Source organism: Idiotropiscis lumnitzeri, chromosome 10 (genome assembly GCF_059441095.1).
Source record: "Idiotropiscis lumnitzeri isolate Australia: NSW breed Sydney's pygmy pipehorse chromosome 10, RoL_Ilum_1.0, whole genome shotgun sequence".
Classification (NCBI taxonomy): Eukaryota; Metazoa; Chordata; class Actinopteri; order Syngnathiformes; family Syngnathidae; genus Idiotropiscis; species Idiotropiscis lumnitzeri.
In genome coordinates, this window is record NC_142400.1 from 12,608,014 (window position 1) to 12,617,773 (window position 9,760).

The following is a 9,760-nucleotide window of genomic DNA, read 5'->3' on the forward strand; positions in this document are numbered from 1 at the left end:
CGGGGGCAATATGTAATAGAAGTGTATCGATAAGTGACTGAAGAAAAAAGATGAAGAAGAATGCAGAGTGGAGTGGAGTAGGAACATGAATGCCATATTCCGTCTGTGTTAACTGTGAAATAAAGTTAGTAAAAACAAATCTTGAGAATACCGCAAGTTATAAAATGGAGTTATATTTGATTAAACTATCGCTTCCTTCTCCTTATTTCACATTTCCGTGACTGGAATGCAGCTGTCAGTCAAGTCTGTTGAAGTCCATCAAAAACGTCAGCAAAACTGGCGTCCATCAGTGACGAAGTGACGGACGGAGCAGGTTCGTGACGATTATGCAAATGGGTGAAAAGCCACTTCCGTCATTTGTTTGTCAATCATTTTTAAAGAGTATCCTGTCAATCATCAGCAAAACAGTTGAATTGGTGCATTTTGGGGAATAGGAGTACTGTACCGACTTGTAGTCAAATTATTGGTGCATCCTTAAAAAAAAAAAGCATGATCTGAAAAAAATATTTTATGGAAATATAGTTGGAATATTCACCCCTTCATTTTCTACAGCTTTGATACACGTGCAGTTGAGCTGCAGCCAATGTTTTTGCCAGAGATGGAGTATGCACAATATTAAGAGGCAAATTGATTTCCGAATTCATCCAGCTTCTGGTGTGGCCGTCCATTTACACTGAAGTCTGTTTGACCTGAAAAACAGTGTGGCAGGACAACAAGTGGAACAGTTTGGTATATTTGAAGTGTGTGGTAAAATCCGCAGAAAGAAATGCCTGTATGCGAGATTTATGATGTCTTCTTCATTCATGCTATTAGCTGTTAGTCATAGAAAGTAGATGTTTTGGGAGAGTAACCACAGACACAGTTAAACATACGTAGTGAGCGAGGTCCATGACACATCACAGTGTTGAGTAATTGAACTAATTTCCAGAGACAGTGTTTGCTGTCAACAACTGAAACCTTCACTTTACTGTCAATTGTATTACCAAAAAAAAAAAAAAAACATTCAACAAAGCTTGAAAGCGTGAAACTTAAAACTGTCTAAAACGTTCAACTGGGCTTAGTCAAGTTGAATAGATCCCAAACGTGTCACTGAATCAAAATGATACTTCTTACACCCTTGCAATCCTAAATGAAAAGAAGTTCCTTTACTTTGGAATTGAAACAAGGACACGTTTGTGTTGTTTTCTGTTGTATGTCTTGACAGTTACCTGGATGACTGCAAGTGGGCGGAGCCTCCTGAGGCAATCAGCAGAGTTCTGTGTAAAAACAGTACAATTGTTCCCACTTGTATGTGATCATAAAGTGATGTGTGTTGATTTCATAAAGCCAAGACAACTAAAAAATTTTGCAACTTATGTCTGTGGTACATTTCAAGAAAAACAACCATTGCACCGGACCTGTTTTATATCATGCGTATCCTGTTCAGGGTCAGAAAAGGGACTGATGCCATTCAATCACATTCAGTCACTTCTTAAACATGTCTTCCACTCCTTGGTTTAATGTATTAAATAAACTACAAGGAAAACGTCCAATCAGTGCAGCAATTTAAATCATAATCAAGGTTCAAAGCAATAGCAGAGCACAAGCATAGGTCATGTTACATGACGGATCACGGGCGGTCAGGAAAAAAGCCCTCTGGTTTGTGAAACTGTGCTTGAGTTGTTCTAGGCATCCGGTATGTGTTGCTCATTGAGAGGAAAAGTGATGTATGTCTGTATAGTTGTAGAAAAATAGGCATTACGTTAAGAAAGGAAATTATTTTGGTGCGAGGGTTCGCCTGACAAGGCAAGTTGGACGACTTGATGGATGTGGAAGCAGGTGGCTGAGAGTAAAAATGTGGAATCGGACTCGCTGAAGACAAAGCAACGTTGGAAAAATATCATGAATATTATTATTTTAAAGTTGCGACACTAAAGATTGTTGAGGGGGCTGAGGTCATCAATAAAACCATTACGTGACAAGTTCTCCTTCAACAATGCTGAACTACAGATGAACTTCCCATTGAGTGGCATCATTGCTGTTCAAGTCGACTGAAGAATGAAGGTCAAAGCTCATTGAAATTCATGAGTTTAACAATCTTATCCTCGCAAAACTCTAATTGGAAACATTAGTTGAAAAAATATTCTTCTTATAGGATATTTTAGTCTCTGACCTATAAATTGATTTTTTCCCCCTTATTTTTCTGATACGAAAATGGTACAACTCACAGTTGCCCGAAGCATGATATTTTTACGACTGCAAATTTACTTTTATATAGCGTATGATAATCATAGCTCAAAAAATACTTATTAGTCAAAATATGACATAGAAAAAATGTCATTTCATTCTACATGATGAATTTGGGTTTGGCTGACATGCACATACCATTTACTTGAGCAGACTCAGACTTTATAGCTGTGCAAATTATTCTTCAACTGTTTTCAGACAAAGGAATAAAAAAGCGTCATTTCACTAGTTGATTAAAATGTAATTATCTTCTTCATGATGTTATTTTTACAACAAAAAAAAGAGAAAATCCCAACCTTTGTCATATTAAAAGTTGATAAAAATTGTCCATTTATTCACTCACTCTCTCATTATGTTTGTATGTCAGATAGTCCCAGCAGGACTGCAAATCAGCTCAGGTGTATATATATATTTTTTTTTATTTTGACCCGACCAAGCACCTTTATCTTGCAAAAGAGCACTCAAAATGATGGTGCTTTGCTTTCGTGTGAGCCTGCAACTCTTGCTCTTCAGTCTCTCACACGACCACCGTTGACATCCAGCAAAATCATAAAAGCTAGACATCACGTTAAACCCCAAAAATTGGGAAAAAAAATAAAAGAAAGTAGAATTGACCTCTGAAAAACTCAAAAATCAGCGCAAAATCCTTTTTAACATTGCACATTTAATAGTTGAACTTGATGAGTAGAATTCTCTTTGTCTATTGTTGTGGACATGTGTTGGAAACTGCCACAAAGACCAAAACAACAGCAAATATGGGAGTGAGCCATCATGCTGTTAACAGCAGCCACATGTACTAAAGTACTTCTGCAAAAAAAAAAGTATTAATTCAGACAGGATATCAAAATTCAATCCAGGTGTTTGTATGGTTTACTCCTGTTCCCGTCAGAGTCTTAGAAACTCTGGGCGCTATTTTGCAAAGCAGGCGTATTTGGTGTCCTGGCAACTCTGGTCTAGCATGTTTGAGACCGTGACGCGGTCATTCCTGGGCATTCTGGCACAGGAGCTACTGTGTCCCCAACGCGGCTGATAATTTGCTTTGCTTTGCGTAGAAACCAACACATCTCCACTTTCGTGCCAGGGCAAGTCTAGTTTAGCGTGCTTGTGAATTTGGTAGACGTGCTATGCCTTGCTGGCTGTTCTGGCCGCATCTCGCAAGTTGGTGACAATAAGCCAAAAATTTGTAGAAATTTGAGAGTACCTAAATGTTTAATGTTATTTTGGTGTATTTGAAGTTCAGCCAGACAGAATCCTATCTCCGCAAACGTGTGTGGTTGGTGTCATTGTATTTCATTCATAAATAGGACAACAATGTGGGATAATCCTTCTGAAGCATGGTAGAAATCATTCCATTGAACACATTTTAATCATCATCTTAGCAACCCGACTGACTTCGAAGCACAACTATTGGTGGGTTAAACACAGATGCTCGGTTGTGGATGTAAGGCGGCCCCCAATTACCCAGGACATCTGCATGGTCGACGACATCATCCGCAAGGGGAGATCTTGCAGTTTATCTGCCAATATCATGCGTGGACCCCAGCAAGCCTATTTCTGTTTCATAGCATGCGCTCTGGCCTCCCTGATTTAATGCAAATGAGGGCTGCTGCGAAGATTGGTCGGGACTGGGGCACGTTCCATCTCACAAAGGCGCATAATGGCGCAAACGTCCCGTTACGCCCCATTTTCAAATTTCCACCACAGTGCCCAATGCAGCGCAATGATCAATACGGACAAATAACAACTAACAATTGCAAAAAAATAAATAAATAAAAATACAGATTGAGACTCAAACATGCACACATAAACTGAAAAAAAAAAACAATAACATACTCTCTTCGCTTGAATGAGATAATAATCATGCCTCATACATAAAATATTTTAACATAAACTGTCACACACAAGTATAAACTTAAATCAACCACAATTTACGAGGTTAGGACACAGCACAAACATCACTCTTCCTTTTATTCACATGCGACAAGCATGGCAGCTGGCTAGTTGGGGGCTAGTAAGTTAGTGACAGTTTTCATTCAGCAGTCTTTCTAGTCAGAGGGACAGCAGCCAGCACAATCGATCTGCTCATCTTTTTTTCTATAAGTTTATGGGGAGCTGGAGCCAATCACAGCTGACTTTAGATGAAAAGCAGACCACACTCTGGAGTGGTCCAGCATTGACAGTCTCAAATGCAAAACAGGTAAGCAGGCATCAACCCGATGGATCGTCTTTCTTCCTCACATTCTTCTTCAATGTCATCAGTAAAAGTGTTGAAAAAGCCAAGTGCAGTGTTAATCCTTTGAGATCAGGAAGATACTTGTTTAACCCGAAGCATATTTTTCAATGAATTTTGGCCATCCTTTGCATTTTACAACTAATGTGGCGTTTGAAGTTCCAGGTACTGCTGCACATTTTCCGATTAGCCCACATAGTCTGGGAAGCGAGATGAATGACCTTAGCGTGAATGTTTGTCAGGAAACGTGGGCCTCTGCTCTGTTGTTGTATAGGCAAAGCACAACCATTGTCTTGACCTTCTCATATTCTTCTCTCCACCACCCTGCGGTCCAGCTCCATTTCTTTTTTAAGGTTATTTTATTGTCAGACTACCCGGGCCTCTCAGATGGAATTTACGACAGACAAGTGGTAAAAAAAACACCAAGAAAAACAACAACAACAAAGGCCTCAGGCGGATGCAGAAATTGTCACTTGGGGTGAGTGATGTGAACGCAGAGCGAGGACAAGGAAAGGCTTAAGGCGGCAGAGACGCAGGCATGAAAAAGAGCGATGAGTGTTCCGACAGACCTTGCGCTCGGCGTTGCAAGTCTTGCCAGTCCAAGCAGTGACTCATATGTGGCCTTGAGAGAAGAAATAACAACAGAGGGAACCCTGGACTTCCACGGCAGCTGATGTGGTCACCTTGTTTTCTCTTGTGAGGTTTCTGAATATGATTTAGGGGAAACTCTCCGGCGCTTATGAAGACCGGCGTGTCTGGAGTGACACATAGCAGCGTACGCAGAAACAAGGCTCGCTGTGAAAAAGCCTTGCCTAATGACTTGCATGGGAATGGAAATCTGTTGCAAACTGAGGACCCCATGAATGTGTATACCTCAATTACAAAATGCAGTCGCTCATTTTTCCTCAGAGCTTTAAGAGGATTTAGGGTCAATGAAGTTCATTATAACAAATGTAAGGATTAACTTAATTTTGTGTTATTTTGCTGATATTCTTTGTCGTTTCATTTATACTGAATGTGTCAAACTACAGGCCTGCGGGTCACCATGTCATTTTACGAGGCTTGAAAAAGCTTGCCAAAAATGCTTCTAATTAAATGCAAGGGCAATGATCGAATAGGATGTCAATCAATCAATTTTCTACACAGGACATATTAGGTAAGGGACAGGAGTCTAACTGCTTTGTTCTCTACCCACTTGCTTAGTCTAGAAACAAGCAAGAAGCAAACACAGTGCAGCTGAGGTTCTGCTGAGCAGACATCATGAATAGCAGAGTGGGGCACTTGACCCTTTTTTGCCGGTCAGTCCCTCAGGCCGCTATCTCGGTAAGTTAGACGCTCCGGCCTTATTCATAAAAATCGGTGGAGCCAGACCCCGTTCTGGCTTATTATTCGTCTACGTCTTCTTAATCGTCTCCTTCTCCTTCTTTTCCCTGAACGTGCCCAATGCAAGTAAGAAGGCACTGTTGGCGTTATAGAGATTCTGGTATTGCCCCCCTTGTAATGGTATGCCCCAGTAGTAGGTGGGAGGCGCGGGTTACCTGACGTCAGAATAAAGAAATATAGGCATGCTTGAACGCACACTGTTGTCTCACGTCTCTTCCTCCACAAAGAGTTGGTAGTGGCGCTTTTGAAGCCTTCTGAGGCAATTTTTGTCATTTGCGCATTTGGCGAGTAGGTTCATCACACGCATGAGGGCCGATTCGTGGGCCAGACTAAAATCCACCCTCGGCCTTTGTTAATCGAAACCTTTTTTTTTAATTTGTCACTCTCCTCCACCTCCCGTCCCAAAAATGTCCAACCACTCGGGCCGGCGCCCCTGGGACGGACAGCCCATCTCTGATGATTAAGCAAAGGTATAGCGTAATAATTCACATTGTTCAAACTGCTCTGTTAAAACGCTGCATTTGTCTGCAGCCTTCATTTTCGTAGAGGAGGAAGAGGAATTACTTCTATTGCACTTGCCTACAAAGAAAACATTTATCTTGTTGCTGTTTCATTTTAAATAAATCTGTTCCTGTTTCCAAAAGCGATAAGGAGTTTGTTTTGCATTTTGTTTGAATGTCAACTGAACCATGAACTTAAAACCAAAATACGGTTCCAACCGTGACTTTTAGTGCACTGTTACACCTCGAGCTATTGTCCATTTTTGTTGTTTCACCATTACAACCATCTCCCTGGAGGCAACGAGAGCTACCATGTGGCCTATGATGAAAACATGTTTGACACCACTGACATATACCTTCTGGCGGACAATGTATGGTAATAATCCTTCCAAACAGCTAAAAAACTAAAGACTATGTGCAGTAATTTGCAAATAATTTGCAAGTTAACTGAAATAATGGACACATTATTCATTAGTGGTTATCAAGTTTGCCTCTGAGTCAAAAGAATTCGATTCAAGTTTCGGCGCAGGCCCTCTGAGTGGAGTTTGCATGTTCTCTCTGTGTTTGCATGGATTTTATGGCTCATTCCCCACATAAAAAAAAAACATGCATCTGAGGTTAATTGAGGACGATAAATCACCCACAGGCTTGGATATGAGTGTGAATGGTTGTTTGCTTATATGTGCGCTGGGATTAGCTGGCGATCAGTCTAGGATGCGCCCAATATCAGCTAAACTGTGACCCACATGAAGATAAACAGCATATGAAAATGGAACATCCCATTGTCTTATGAAAATTCAGTTAAATGAAGTATTCATTACATCGTCGGTGTGTGAAACTGTACGGCACTCTCCACAGAGAAACTGGGGAAACTTGCTCTCTAACATGTTTCCAGCCTCTTGTACATTAAAAGGATGGATTTTATTTATTTTTCGAGGGTGGGGGTTCAAGGAAAGTCAACAGACAAACGAGGGCAGCCTTTTCCCTTGTTTGTATGTTCATTTCATGTGAGGTTGAATCCGTGTAGTTGTGCTTGATGTTTACCAACCAAAACAAGTTCTTACTCACTGGCTGCAATGCTCAGTGGCACGGGCCCAACGTCAAGAAGGCCGCACAGTGCAGCTACTGTGCTAACGCTTCACTCTACAGGGTCTCACCCCTGGCTGCCTTGTTACACTATCATGAAATAACCAAGTGAAAAATAAAAGACGTGCCCTAACGAAAGAGGAAATGGAGGTTGGCTGCACGCCTTTAATCTGACACGTAAATATGGAATAAATCTCTTAAATCTGAAGCAGTAAGTGCTCCCCTCAGGCAACCGGAAAAATCCCCCAATGTTGTAAAAATACAAAATGTTCTTTTTAAAGAACATTACATCAACCAGACAAGACCCCGACGGGGTCAAAAGTCAACCATAACAATTGAATGGAAATTACCCTCATATTTTACCCTTAAGAGACCCCAAAAGGATTTTTAAATAACTTGGTTTTTCTTTTTTTGCAGTTGGAAAAGGTTAGACGCTAAACGCTACTGTGCCAAAATGAAGTAAGCTGACATGCCCACTGCAGAAACTGTTGGGAAAAGAGAAGTAACGGTTGGAAGGTGTCCTGTATATTTGGTATTGACTTAAACAGGCTGATCTTTCCAACTACATACTCGACAAACATCACCTGCTGGAGCCAATGCGGAAAACAGTAAAAACTTTTCAATCAAGACAAACATCTAGAACTGTTCTTTCCTCTCCCTTTTTTTTTTAGTCTATCTATCTAATAGATGTATACATGTGCAAGTCTCAAGTGTTGACCTTCAGGTCTCAAGCAAGCTAAATTGCTCCTCCTCTGGTATTTCTTGACTAATCTTACCACTTACAAAATCTAGAACTAGTCCAGTAACTTATTTTTCTCTGCGATGCAAAAGCAGCGGGATCTAAATTTGGCCAGACTCTTTTTATATATGGCACTGGACGATGGTAAGAAAAGGTAGAGCAGAGAGGAGACGGAAGGCAGAGAGAAAACAAACCGCTACAGCAAATTGGAGACTGTGGAGCAGAAACACAGCAACATAAGTAAGCTAATGTTGGCATGCATGTTTATTTTTGTCATTTCTATCCTCAATTGTCCTCCATGCAAAAATTGACAATTCAGCTCGACTAATGTGCGGCCAGCAGTGGTTTGCGTGATCCATATGGAATCAGTGAAGTAGTGCATTCTTTTGCCAGTGAAAAAGTCTCTTCAGCAAGTAGAGTCATGTTGAGTTGAATGCAGTAAAAGTCATTAGAGCGAGAATAAAGATTTCCACATCAACCCTCTATCTTTGTCTAAAATAAATTACATATTCAAGGTAACCACTTGAGTCACAGGTTTAGTTTCTTTGTTGTCTTTTTTTTTTTCCATTATTATCACTGCAAGTATTTTCCATTGGGCTAATCTCCTGGAGTCTCTGGTTACCTTGGAAAAGATGACAAAGAGGCCAGCAGCCTGCAAAGCAGCGGCATACTTCCTGTTCTCTCACCAGGATGCCACTGGAATGCAGGCCACTGGGCTTTCCCGCACTGGGCACTTTGCTGTACGCAGAGGAATAGCCTGCCTGTCAGCCTGTCTGCATGTAAGTGTGTATTGGGGAGTGCGTGGGTGGGCGTGTGTGCTGCACAGGCAGTCTGTGGGTAAAAAAAAAAGAAAAAAAAAAAAAGTGTTTCAACCCCAGAACAGTGGGTGGGTGGACGTAATCGCATGTGTGAAGTTGAAATGGGCAAATTGCTAAATTGAAATAGGGAAACCATACTCCTAAAAAACATTTTAAGAGTGCGGTTTGGAAGCTCTGGTTGACAAAATGATGGTGACAAACATTCTCAATGTTGCATTTGTGGAATACATCATTCATAATATTATGAAGAAGTAGTCCACGTAGTTTGACATTTTGTTTTCCAACATATGGGATTGGGTGTCTCCCAACCTGTCGTGAAGCAAATCACATATTGCACATCAGAAAAAAAATGTCATCGCACCCCACTTTCCAAAGAAATTCTCCAAAAAATGATACCCCAGGTTGAGATGCTAAATGCCTGAAAACAAATTCAATTTTTATTGCGGAATAATACTCTTGTGGTGACACCACACACAGAATCAAGTCCATCGCAGTCCCCAGACCTCAACCCCATTGAAAACTTGAGAAGGGGGCGAAAGAAGAGAGCGCTGAAGAGGACTCAAGTCGCTGGATGATTTTGAGAGATTGTGCAAAGCATTAACATCAAGTGTGCCAATAATTGTAGCCCATATGATTTGATGTGGATTCCCTCCACTGAATAAATAATAATAATAATAATAATAATAATAATGGAGGGAAGTGTGCGTACCCTGTGTCATCAATCGGAAGACCATTTAATCATTCAGCCAGTTGTTCTACATTGTTGGCAAACTCAGTA